This window comes from Macrotis lagotis, chromosome 3 (assembly GCF_037893015.1).
Source record: "Macrotis lagotis isolate mMagLag1 chromosome 3, bilby.v1.9.chrom.fasta, whole genome shotgun sequence".
Lineage (NCBI taxonomy): Eukaryota > Metazoa > Chordata > Mammalia > Peramelemorphia > Peramelidae > Macrotis > Macrotis lagotis.
In genome coordinates this window covers 285470770-285483240 of record NC_133660.1, presented here as the reverse complement: position 1 = coordinate 285483240, position 12471 = coordinate 285470770, and positions in this window count along the sequence as shown.

The window sequence follows — 12471 nt, the reverse complement described above, 5'->3', positions numbered from 1 at the left end:
TAATACATTGTGATCAAGTAGGATTTATTCCAGGAATGCAGGGTTGGTTCAATATTAGGAAAACTCTTAGTATACTCAATTATATCAAGAAGAAACCCATCAGAAATCATATGATCATATTAATAGATGCTGAAAAAGCTTTTGACAAAATAGAGCATCCATTCCTATTAAAAACACTAGAGAGTATAGGCATAAATGGACTGTTCCTTAAAATAATTAGCAGTATCTATCTGAAACCATCAACAAGCATTTTATTCAATGGGGAGAGGCTAGAGGCATTCCCAATAAGATCAGGGGGTGAAACAAGGGTGCCCATTATCACCACTATTATTCAATATTGTATTAGAAATGTTAGCATCAGCAATTAGAGAAGAACAAGAAATTGAAAGAATTCGAATTGGGAAGAAAGAGACAAAACTCTCACTCTTTGCAGATGACATGATGGTCTACCTAGAGAATCCCAAGAAATCATCTAAAAAACTACTGGAAACAACAATTTTAGCAAAGTTGCAGGTTATAAAATAAACCCTCATAAATCCTCAACTTTTCTATATATGTCTAGCAAGAAACAGCATGAAGAGCTAGAAAGAGAAATCCCATTCAAAGTAACCTCAGACAATATAAAATATTTGGGAGTCTATTTGCCAAGACAGACTCAGAATCTTTTTGAAAACAATTATAAAACACTTCTCACACAAATTAAATGAGATTTAAATAACTGGGCAAATATCAACAGCTCATGGATAGGGAGAGCTAATATAATAAAAATGACAATTCTACCCAAACTAAACTATCTGTTTAGTGCCCTACCAATCAAAAGTCCAAAAAATTACTTTAACGAGATAGAAAAAATTGTAAGTAAATTCATATGGAGAAATAAAAAGTCAAGAATTGCCAGGAGCTTAATGGAAAAAAGTGCAAAAGAAGGTGGCTTATCCCTACCTGATCTAAAATTATATTATAAAGCATCAGTCATCAAAACTGTTTGGTATTGGCTAAGAAATCGAGTGGTGGACCAGTGGAATAGACTAGGTGTAAAAGCAGGAGATGATTACAGTAATCTGCTGTTTGATAAACCCAAAGAGTCCAGCCATTGGGATAAAAACTCCCTCTTTGATAAAAATTGCTGGGATAATTGGAAGTTAGTATGGAGGAAACTTAGATTAGACTAACACCTCACACCCTTTACCAAGATAAGATCCAAATGGTTACAGGACATAGACATAAAAAATAATACTATAAGCAAATTAGAAGATCAAGGACTAGTCTACCTGTCAGATCTATGGAAAGGGAAACAATTTATGACAGGAATAGTTGGAGAACATCAACAAAAACAAATTAGATGATTTCAATTACATTAAATTAAAAAGCTTTTGCACAGATAAAACCAATGTAACCAAGATCAAAAGAAATGTAGTAAATTGGGAAACAATCTTTACAACTAATGATTCTGACAAAGGACTCATTTCTAAAATATACAGAGAACTGAGTCATATTTTTAAAACAAAAAGCCATTCCCCAATTGACAAATGGTCAAAGGATATGCAAAGGCAATTTACAGATGAGGAGATCAAAGCAATCCATAGCCATGTGAAAAAATGCTCTAAATCATTAATCATTAGAGAAATGCAAATTAAAGCTTCTCTGAGGTACCACCTCACACCTCTCAGATTGGCCAGTATGACCAGGAAGGATAATGATCATTGTTGGAAGGGATGTGGGAAATCTGGGACACTATTACACTGTTGGTGGAGCTGTGAACTCATCCAACCCTTCTGGAGAGCTATTTGGAACTATGCCCAAAGGGCAACAAAAATGTGCATACCCTTTGCCCCAGCAATACCATTACTGGGTTTATACCCTGAAGAGATGAGGAAAAAGGGTAAAAACATTAGCTGTACAAAAATATTTATAGCAGCCCTGTTTGTGGTGGCAAAGAATTGGAAATCCAGTAAATGTCCTTCAGTTGGGGAATTGCTTAGCACACTATGGCATATGTATGTCATGGAACACTATTGTTCTATTAGAAACCAGGAGGGACGGGATTTCAGGGAAACCTGGAGTGATTTGCATGAAGTGATGCTGAGTGAGATGAGCAGAACCAGAAAAGCACTGTACACCCTAACAGCAACATGGGAGTGATGTTCAACCTTGAAGGACTTGCTCATTCCGTCAGTGCAACAATCGGGAACAATTTTGGGCTGTCTGCAAAGGAGAGTGCCATCTGTATCCAGATAAGGAGCTGTGGAGTTTGAACAAAGTTCAAAGACTATTCCCTTTAATTTAGAAAAAAAAACCAGATATCTTATTGTCTGAACTTGTTACCTCTTAGACTTCTCTTCTTTTTAAGGATATGATTTCTCTCTCATCACACCCAATTTGGATCAAGGTACAACATGGAAACAAAGAAAAGACTGACAGAGTGCTTTCTGTGGGGGCGGGGAGGGAAGCACGATTGGGGGAAAATTGTAAAACTCAAATAATATCTTTAATAAAAATAAATTTATAAAAAAGAAAATTGCTATGCACCTCCAAAGAAAGAACTGATGGAGTAGGAATGCACATTACAATCTACTATTTTTTCTCTTGCTTTATTGTATGTATGTCTATGTATGTATGTATGTAGTTTAATTTTAATTTTTTTTGTTGTATATTTTCTTTTACAGAATGATGTAAGGAATATAGGGGTGTTTGGCTTCCACAAGAATGTGAAGGCAAGATTGTTAGTTTACATTACACTGGTGTCTATGGGCAGGTATGTGAGTCTGGGACAAAAGACTTAGCCTCCACCTGATCAAAACCTGAAATTAGATCAAGTCTATGCCACTCAGTTCTGAGTTAACCTAGGCTCTTCACATGCTAAGGTGATTACTGTTTCCTCCCCTGTGGGCTGGGGAAAATGTTTCAATTAGATTGTGACCCCAGCCAATGATTGGCAAGAAGGGGGAGGTACAGGCCTTTCAAAGTGGATATAAGACCTAGCATTTTAGGGATTTGGGACCCCTCTTTCTTTTAGAAAGAAGTGGTCCTTTCATTAAAATGTCTTAATAAAAGCCATTTTAATCATTCTGGGCTATGTATTTATAAGCCATTTATAACAAGGACAAATATGGAAATATGTGTTGCATGATTACAAAGTTATTGCCAACATCAAACTGCTTCACAGTTGAGGGAAGAGGGAGGAAAAAAAGTGTGAAAGAGAAAATTTAGAATCCAAATTTCAAAAATAAAAGGTTAAAAATTTACACTTGGAAAAAAATTATTGAACAATGATATAAAATATGGGAATGACAGATCACTGACTGGGTTGAAGTACAATCTCTTTTGATTTCACTGCCTTGTCTCACTTAATACTTTCCTATTATCTTGTCTATGGTTTGTATATACTTGTTTGTCATTTGTCTCATTAGACTGTGAGCTTCTTGAGGGCAGGGACTGCCTTTTGACTCTTTTGATGTTGTATTGTGTAGCATTGTAGAATTGCAGTACAGTTTAGCATTGTAGGTGCTTTAAAATGTTTAGAGACAAACATAACTAAAAAAGAATTGTAAGAACACACTTGCAGAAAGCATTAGAGGAAAAATAACACCACTAAGGACTGATTATAGTAAAAGGAAAGAAGGGAAAGCTGAGTACAGAGTAAATCTTACTCTCAACAGATTAGGTTCAAAGGGGGAAATAACATAAATTTCCAAATGGCTTAGAAATTTATCCTATCCTATAGGGAAGGGAGGAAAGGGAAAGAAAGAAAGTCAGGCTAATAAAAAAAGAAGTGGAGAGCAAAAGTAAAGTTAAAGTTCAAATAAGAAAAATTAAAAGTAAAGTAAAAAGGGAAAGGGAGAAGAAAAGGGAAGGGGCCGGTAGAAGGGAGGGAAGATTGAGAGATGTAGCAGTTAGAAGCAAAACATTAATGAGGAAGAATAAGAAGGGAGAAAAAAGGACAAAGAAAGGGAAGATAGGATGGAGGGAAATGCAGAATTGATAATCTAAACTGTGAATGTGAATGGGATAGCAGAGTGGATTAAAAACTAGAATCCTACAATGTGTTGTTTACATTAAATACATTCAAAACAGAGAAATTCAAAACTGAGAGCTAAAAGAATAGAGCACAATATATTATGTTTCAGCATAATTCTAGTCTTAGAATAAAAGTAAAAATGGATCTAATTTAAAGGAATTAGGAAGGAGAAAGACATTGTAAAGCAAAGGTTAAGTAACAGATGTGTCTGTGAAATTTTGTGAAATATTTCTTATAATGCCCATCAATTGAAGAATGGTTGAACAAGCTATTATATATGAATGTTATGGAGTACTACTGTTCTGTAAGAAATCATGAGCAGGGGCAACTAGGTGGCACAGTGGATAGAGCACCGACCCTGGAGTCAGGAGTACCTGAATTCAAATCCGGCTTCAGACACTTAATAATTACCTAGTTGTGTGGCCTTGGGCAAGCCACTTAACCCTATTGCCTTGCAAAAATATCCCTAAAAATAACTTAAAAAAAAAGAAAAAGAAATCATAAAAGCTTGGAAAGACTTGCATGAATTAGTACCAGGAGACCATTGTACACATAAACAGAAACATTGTGAGATAATCAGGCTACTATGGAAGCAACTTCTCTCAGCAGTTCAGGGATCAAGGATAATCCTGAGAGACCTGTTAAGGTCAGTGCCATCCACAGCCAGTAAGGAAACTAAGAATTTTGAATGCAAAGAAATTCATACTATGCTCACTTTTTAAAATTGTTCTGTTTTTTTTCTTTCTAATGTCTTTTCCCCCTTAATTCAAATTCTTTTTTTCACAATATGATTAATATGGCTATATGTGAAAAAGAATTATACATGTAAAATCTATATTGAATTGTCTCCAAGGGGAGAGGGAAGGGCGGAGCAGGGTAGTAGAAAAATATGGAACTCAAAAGTTTGTAAAAGGAAGAATGGTGAAAACTATCTTTGCATGCAATTGGAAAATAAATTTAAAAATGCACCCTGCAAGACTACCCAAGACTTTATTTATTTATTTATTTTATTTAGAACACTGGAGTTGAGCAACTTACCCAAGGTCACACAGCTAGGCAATTATTAAGTGTCTGAGGCTAGATTTGAACTCAGGTCCTCTTGACTCCAGGCCCTGTGCTTTATTCCTTTGTGCCACCTAACTGTCCCTTACCAGAGGTTTTAAATTAAAAAAAAAATTAATGTGGCCAATTCACCCAATTGGTTTCCATAAAACAAATACTAGCAGTGGGGTCCTCATAACTTCACAGCAAACAAAATCCAGAGAAGGAGTCAGTAGTAAAATTCATGACTTCAATAGCTCATACCAAGTGTTCATAGTTTAGAAAATAAGAAAAAAAGAATTAGAGTTCCTGATGCAAGGAGGCAAGCCCAATCTCTTAATCTTTGAAAGATCAGGATGCATCGATATCAAGGAGACCCCTGAGGAGGTATTAAACTAAAATAAAGATTTAGGGACTCCTTTCTGAGGTACAGCCAAGTTCATTGACTGAATGAGAAGTCTCAGATTCAGTAAATTCAGATGAGATTAGGGGGAAACCCTGAGCATCTCAGAGAGGAAAACCCAGGCTGGGAAAATTTCCAGGAAAGGACTCTCAAGATCCCTGTCTTTCAACAAAAATGCATGACAAAAAATCATACAGTATAGAAAAACTGACAAAATGATCATATCTGATGCCCTAAACAACAGTCTGATGCTGAAGCTCCATCTGGCCCTCTACCTCTACAGAAAGCATGGAAGTGGAATCCAATACATTGTCCTCAAGAATTCCCCAGAGTCTGGCTGCTTTCCAGTGTTATTATTATTTGTATCAGTGTCCTCATTTTGTGAATTGTTCACTTACTTCTGCTTATTTCATTGTGCATTTAGTTAATACAAACTTTCCATTTTCTTTGAACTTTTTTTTGTTATTTCTTATCTAATCTAAGGGGTAGATAGGTAGCACAGTGGATAGAGCACTGGCCCTGGAGTCAGGTGATCTTGAGTTCAAATTCATCTTCAGACCCTTGATACTTACTAACTGTGACCTTGGGCAAGTCATTTAACCCTGATTGCCTGACACCCAGGGTCATTTCTAGTCATCCTGGTGCATGTCTGATCACTGGACCCAAAAGGCTCTGGAGGAGAAAATGAGTTTGACTTTACACAACATCCCCCTCTCTCAAATTAAATTCATAGGCATGTCATAGCATCACCTCCTATTCTTTCAGAATGAAGAGCAAACAACAAACAAAAGCTAATCTAGGTCTTCTGCACAAACCCAAACTCCCCTAGAGACATTACTTTGGAGACTGAATTGGGGCCAGGTGTTTTCATATAGGCAGCTATGTATTTCACAAAGCTGACTTTTGAACTTGAAGGAACTTCTTTCTGGGAAAGATCAATCAGAGAAAGGAGACAGTGAAGCCAAACAGACTGATGGCTCTCTGACTATGTCATCTCCCATTATTCTCACCCAAACCAAGCAGAACAGGTCAGGTGGGTGTGCAGTCCCTTGCTCATGAGGACAGGGAGCAAGAGAAAGAACTTACCACAATCAGAAATAGGAAACCTTGAGTGGATGTGCCTAGGAGAATGCTTTTCTGTAGCATATTCTCTCTGACTCTCAAAAAACTTATCCATGTCAAAGCCTCCCATCTTTAATTTGAAGTTGATTTTTAAACAATGAATTCTGGAAATTTATTTTTGTCATATTTAACACACAAAAAAACTTATACTACTCTGATCCTGGCTTAGAGCGAAAACATTGTTCTTTTCTGGAAGTATCTGGAATTCTTTTTATGAGTCTCCCTGTCATTACCTCAGAAGTTGGAGGTCAACTATATATCCTTTGGGCACAAGTACCCCTATACAATGGATATTTAATTACCCAAGATTGGTGCTGATGTGTTTTTCCTGATAGATACTAAACTTGTGGTGATTTTTCTACATGAAGGATCTGGAGTATTTTGGTGTCCTTAACTTCACACAGACCCAAGAACACTGTCTTCTTACATCATTCTATCAACATGAGGAGGGCAGTTCTGGAGGAGGTGTGCTTAGTGATCTAAAAAACATATCCTATGTTTTGTTGCAATCAAATGACTCCTTCCTTCCCTTGTATCTCTCTGAAGGAATTGTCTTCTTGGGACCAATATTCCAGTTGTAATGGCTTTTGAAGATCTCCTACCTGAAGTTGGAGATGGGAAAAGATTCCAGGTCCTTCAAGTATTTTCTTTGGCTATTCCTCTAATATTTATGAGTAGCCAATTTTCTGCTAGAGAACCTTTCTCCCTAAGCACCAGTACCCCGTTTCCTTCCTTGATCATACCTTGACTTTGCTCGGTGTCAGTGAGAACCTTAATTTTTGTTCCCTTCTAAAACTTTCTTTTTTTTAAGGGGAAAAAAGAGAAAGGAAAGTAAAAAGTGGAAAACTGATTAATACACTAAAAAAGTATGATGACATCAGCAATATTTTATGCTCATTGATCTTCAGAGGGGTAGGGGAGAAGGAAGTCTATCTTTTCATAGTTCTTTGTGTCATTCTTTCCATTCACTTTATTGTCTTCATTGTGTATATTGCTTTCTTAGCATTTCTAGGAAATGAATAAACCGATAGTCTAAGCTCTAGGAGATATAAAAGAATGGTGGTACCCATCCATCTCAGGATGCCACTAATGAAGGCATGTCATACTCTAGATACAAAAAGAAAGAGGAAAAATACAATTTGGGGGGCAAGATCAAACTAAAATATCTGCTTGCTTTTTGACATCATTAGAGGATACAGCAAGTTTCTTTCTTTTCAAATGTATAAATTCCCCAAATCCCCAAGTTTCTTGTCATTGGAAAGAACTGTATTACTCCAGAAATAATTCCTATATAGTACAGACTGTGCTAAGAGGGAGTTAGAAAAAGGGAATATTGAATAGGTATTAAGTCTAGGACAATAAGATTTCCTTTGCCCTGACAGGAATATAGGCAAAGACTACATTCTCTTGGAGGTAAGGATGGGTGATTACAATGAAGCACTATAATCCAGCCATGTCAGCAATCATCTTTGCCATCATGGCCATCACTACTGGCTTTGTGGTCTTTTTTTCTCCCTGAAACCCAGAATAAACCATTGCCTGACAGCATCCAAAATATATAATATAGGTAAGTATTGCCTGTGGTCTCTTGGAAAAGTCATTTAAATCATCATGGACCTGAAGGAGTGTTTTGGTCTGAGGAGTCTAATGGATGGTGAGTAGAATTCAGGAGAATTGATTGACAAGGTTATTCCATGAGCTATTCTATGGGCCACAACGACAGTATTGTTTTCAGTAGCTTTCCAGAACTAGAAATAGGTTTGTGAGAATAGAAGGAATGGGCCTATAACATTGCCAAAAGAGCTTGAGAAGTTGGCAGAACATCAGTCTTCAGACTCTATAATTTTGATGGAGATCAGTCCTATCCTTCCTAAGAAGTCTATTTATTCTTCTAGGAGAATAGTATGAAAGGAATGTGTGTCATTTGTATAGATGGTAACCTCCTTGAGGGCAGGGACTATTCCTAACTTGATCTTTGTATTGTTAATGCCCAACACACCATTGGAATGCCTTCACATAAAAGTAAACTAAGAAATCTTACATTCTTTCAATTCACATTGAAGGGTTAGAAGGAGCATGAGAAGCCAGTTAATTATTCAGAAAAATTGGTCAGAGACATAAAAGAGTAACAAGAAGGAAAAAAACAGGATCTGGGAAACGAAGGAGAGAGAAGAATGGAGAGGACTCTGTGATGTTTTCTGATTTTAAGGTTATCAGAAAGGGGATGGAGATCTAGTAAAGGATATAAAGAGTGGTCAGAGGTCCTGTGATGCAATGGAGAGGCATTTGACTTGGATTATGAAGTCCTAGTTCTAAGTTCAAATTGGTTAGTTTATAATCATGTAACCTTGGGTATTATGATCATACAGGGGTGAGACAACTGGGGTCCTTCCTAATTCTGGAAGGCCAATTTAGAGGTCATCAAGTCTAATCCCCTCATTTATAGTTGAGGAAGCAGGCCTAAATTGGGAAAATTTCTTGCCAAAGCTGTGAAGCTGAGATCTGTTCCCAGCTCATTTCTCCACTGGGCCACAGAAGGCAACACTTGAGCAGGAAAATTTAAAGTTGTCTGGTGTTTGGAATGTTCCATATTACCATACATCAAAGAAGGGGTTGGGACTTAGGGAGTCAAGTGCCCTCATTTTATAGTTCTGAAAATCAAATAATTTGGGCACAGTCACATAGGGAAGAAGCATCAAGAAGAAGGTTTCTTTCCATAATAGATGACTGTTTTTGTATCTCCAGTTACATGAAATGCCCAATAAATGCTTGTTGGATTGAATTTTGAGATGAAAAGTCTTTTTTTTTTATTTTTATTTTTTATTTATTTTTTGGTGGGGTTTAAGGCAATGGGGTTAAGTGGCTTGCCCAAGGCCACACAGCTAGGTAATTATTAAGTGACTGAGGCCAGATTTGAACTCACGTACTCCTAACTCCAGGGCCAGTGCTCTCTCTATCCACTGCACCACCTAGTCACCCTGAAAATTCTTTTTTTTTTTTTTAAAAAATGAAGGTATTACCATAAAGGGGTGCCAAAAGACATAGGCTCATTGTATCCAATAATGACCAAGGGCCTCCTGGTAATCTCAGCAAAATTTGCCACCATAACAAATAAAGTAACATTTGGAAAAGCATGTGGCATGATGGGACACAGTAGGAAAAAATGCTTATTCTCTTCCCTTTCCCCCATTGCATATCCTCACATTTGTTTTCATGGGAAGGCATTCAAGAGGAGAAGCAAGAGCAGAAGATGAGGGGGACACGATAGTGAAAATAAGCCAGTTTTAGCATTGCTCCAGGAATCCGATAGAGAAGAAAACCATTGAGCCTGATCCAATGTGAGGTTCCCATTACACTGCATTGATAGTCCTGCTTGGTCTCAGGATTCCAGAAAGTTTTAGGAGGAGTGAATCAATCAACAAGCTTTGCTTTTCAGGAGCTCACATTCTATGTGGAGAGATGACACAAATCCAGAAAAATAAATATTAAATGTAATTAAAATTAAATAAAATGTGCCCATTTACTTGAAACTGCTCTGATTCAAAGACTTTGCCTTTATCATGACACTGTTCTACCCAACCTTGTCTTGCAACCTCCCATTGAAGTGTCTTTTCTCAGGTTTAGCTTTGGCACCTGGGTTGTTTTACCAACTTGGGTTTCCCTCAGATAATCCTTGGGTCCCAACTCTAATGGAAAAAAATATTCCTCATTCTCTTAGTTATTAGTGAACTTTCCTTACTTAAATTGCCTGTTATATTCCTTCTTTATTTGTGCCTTGTCTTCCATTTGCCATGTAATGTGGACTCCCAGAAGGCAGGGACTAATTTTGTTTGTGTGTTTCCTTTTTGTGTCCTCAGCTCTCAGAATGGTACTCTGTCTCCTAAGGCTTTATTAAATGGAATTGCCTCAAATTGAATGATTATTAATCAATATAAAAAGAGGACAATAAGACTTGGCAGATGGCATGAATCAAGTGGAATTCACAAGTTTTCTATCTTCATGAACAGCGTAGTGAGACTCGAAGCTCTAACAGAATTACTTGGGAATAAAGAAAGGAAAAATCCAGATATATCACTCTCCAATTGATATATGGCCAAAGGATATAAATAGGCAGCTTTCTTTCCTTTTACTATTTTGTTTTCCCTCCATTACACAGCCAGACAATTTTTTTCCATTCATATAAATTTTTTTTTGGATCTAAATTCTCTTTGTCATTCCTCCTACTCCCTCCTTCCTGAATCACTAAGCAATTTGATATCAGTTATACCTTTGTGATCATCAAAATACATTTTCATAATAGTCATGTTTTGAAAGAAACAGATCTAAAAAGAAAAAAAGAAACAGAAAAAAATAGCATGCTTTAATATTTATTCAGACTCAATCATTACTTTTTCTTGAACTGGATGGCATTTTTCATTATTAGTCCTTAGAGCTGTCTTGGATCATTGTATTGCTGAGACCATAGCTCAGTCAATAACAATTGATCATTGGACAGTATTGCTACTACTTTGTACAGTGTTCTGATTCTACTCCCTTCACTTTGCTATCTTCTAAGATTTTTCTAAAAGCATCCTTCGTTTCATTTTCATAGCACAACAGTATTCCATAATAACAATAACAATAATAATAATAATATTAATATACCACAACTTGTTCAGTCATTCTCCTACTAATGGGCATTCCCTCAGTTTCTAATTCTTTGCTACCACAAAAAGCGGAGATAAAAATATTTCTATACAAATAGATCCTTCCTACTTTGGTCTCTTTGGAAAACAGACCAAGTAGTGGATTTGCTGAATCAAAGGTTTTATATGTATGGACATGATTCCAAATTACTCTCCAGAATGATTAGATCAGTTCATAACTTCATCAAAAGTGTGTATTAGCATCCCAAGCTTTCCATATTCCCTCTGACATTTATCATTATCTCTTTCTGTCATATTAGGTAATCAGATAGGTGTAAAACAATTGTTTTAATTTATATTTCTTTTAATAATAGTGATTTAGTACAATTTTCCATAAGACTAAAGTTAACTTTGATGTCTTCTTCTGAAAATGTCCTGTTCATATCCTTTGTCCATTTATCCATTGGAAACCTGGATTGGAAGAGCACTGACCTTGGAGTCAGGAAGACAGGAGTTCAAATCCATCCTCAGACACCTGATACCTGTTAACTGTGTGACCTTGTGCAAGTCACTTAAGCCTGATTACCTCACATCCAAGGTCATCTCCAGTCATCCTGATTCATAACTGACCACTGAATTCAAATGGCTCTGGAGGAGAAAGAGAGGTTGATGACTTAGCACAACACTCCCTCACTCAAATCCAATTCATGTGCTTGTCATGGTTTCACCTCCCTAGAGTCATGGTCTTCAACAATGAAGGACAAACATCATCATCATCATCATCAACATCATCCTCATTACAGACAAAAGTATTTTTAAATAAAAAGGGGTGGGGAAGGAGGAAGTGGCCTAGGACAGTCCACCCAGGAGGATTCTAAAATAAGTAGCTAATATGAAGACCAGTAATTGGGACCTTCATAACTTCAAAGCAAGCAAAATTTGAGGATGGAACCTGTAGTAAAATCCCTGGCTTCAATGGTTTGTACACAATTGTTCAAAGTTTAGATAACAAGATAAAGGAATCAAAGGTCCTGATGCAAGAAGGTAAATTAAACCTCCTAAGTTCTGGGCAGTTGGTCTTTGAAAACCAGAATCCAATAATAGCAAAGGTCAATGAGGAGATATTAAATTAAGTGTAAAGGTTCAGCATCTCCTTTCTGAGCTGAAGCCAAGTTCATTGACTGAATGAGAAGTCCCAGAGTCAGTGAGTTCAAGTGAACCCAGGTAGAAACTGTGGGTCTAAGGGCATCTCAGAGAGGAAG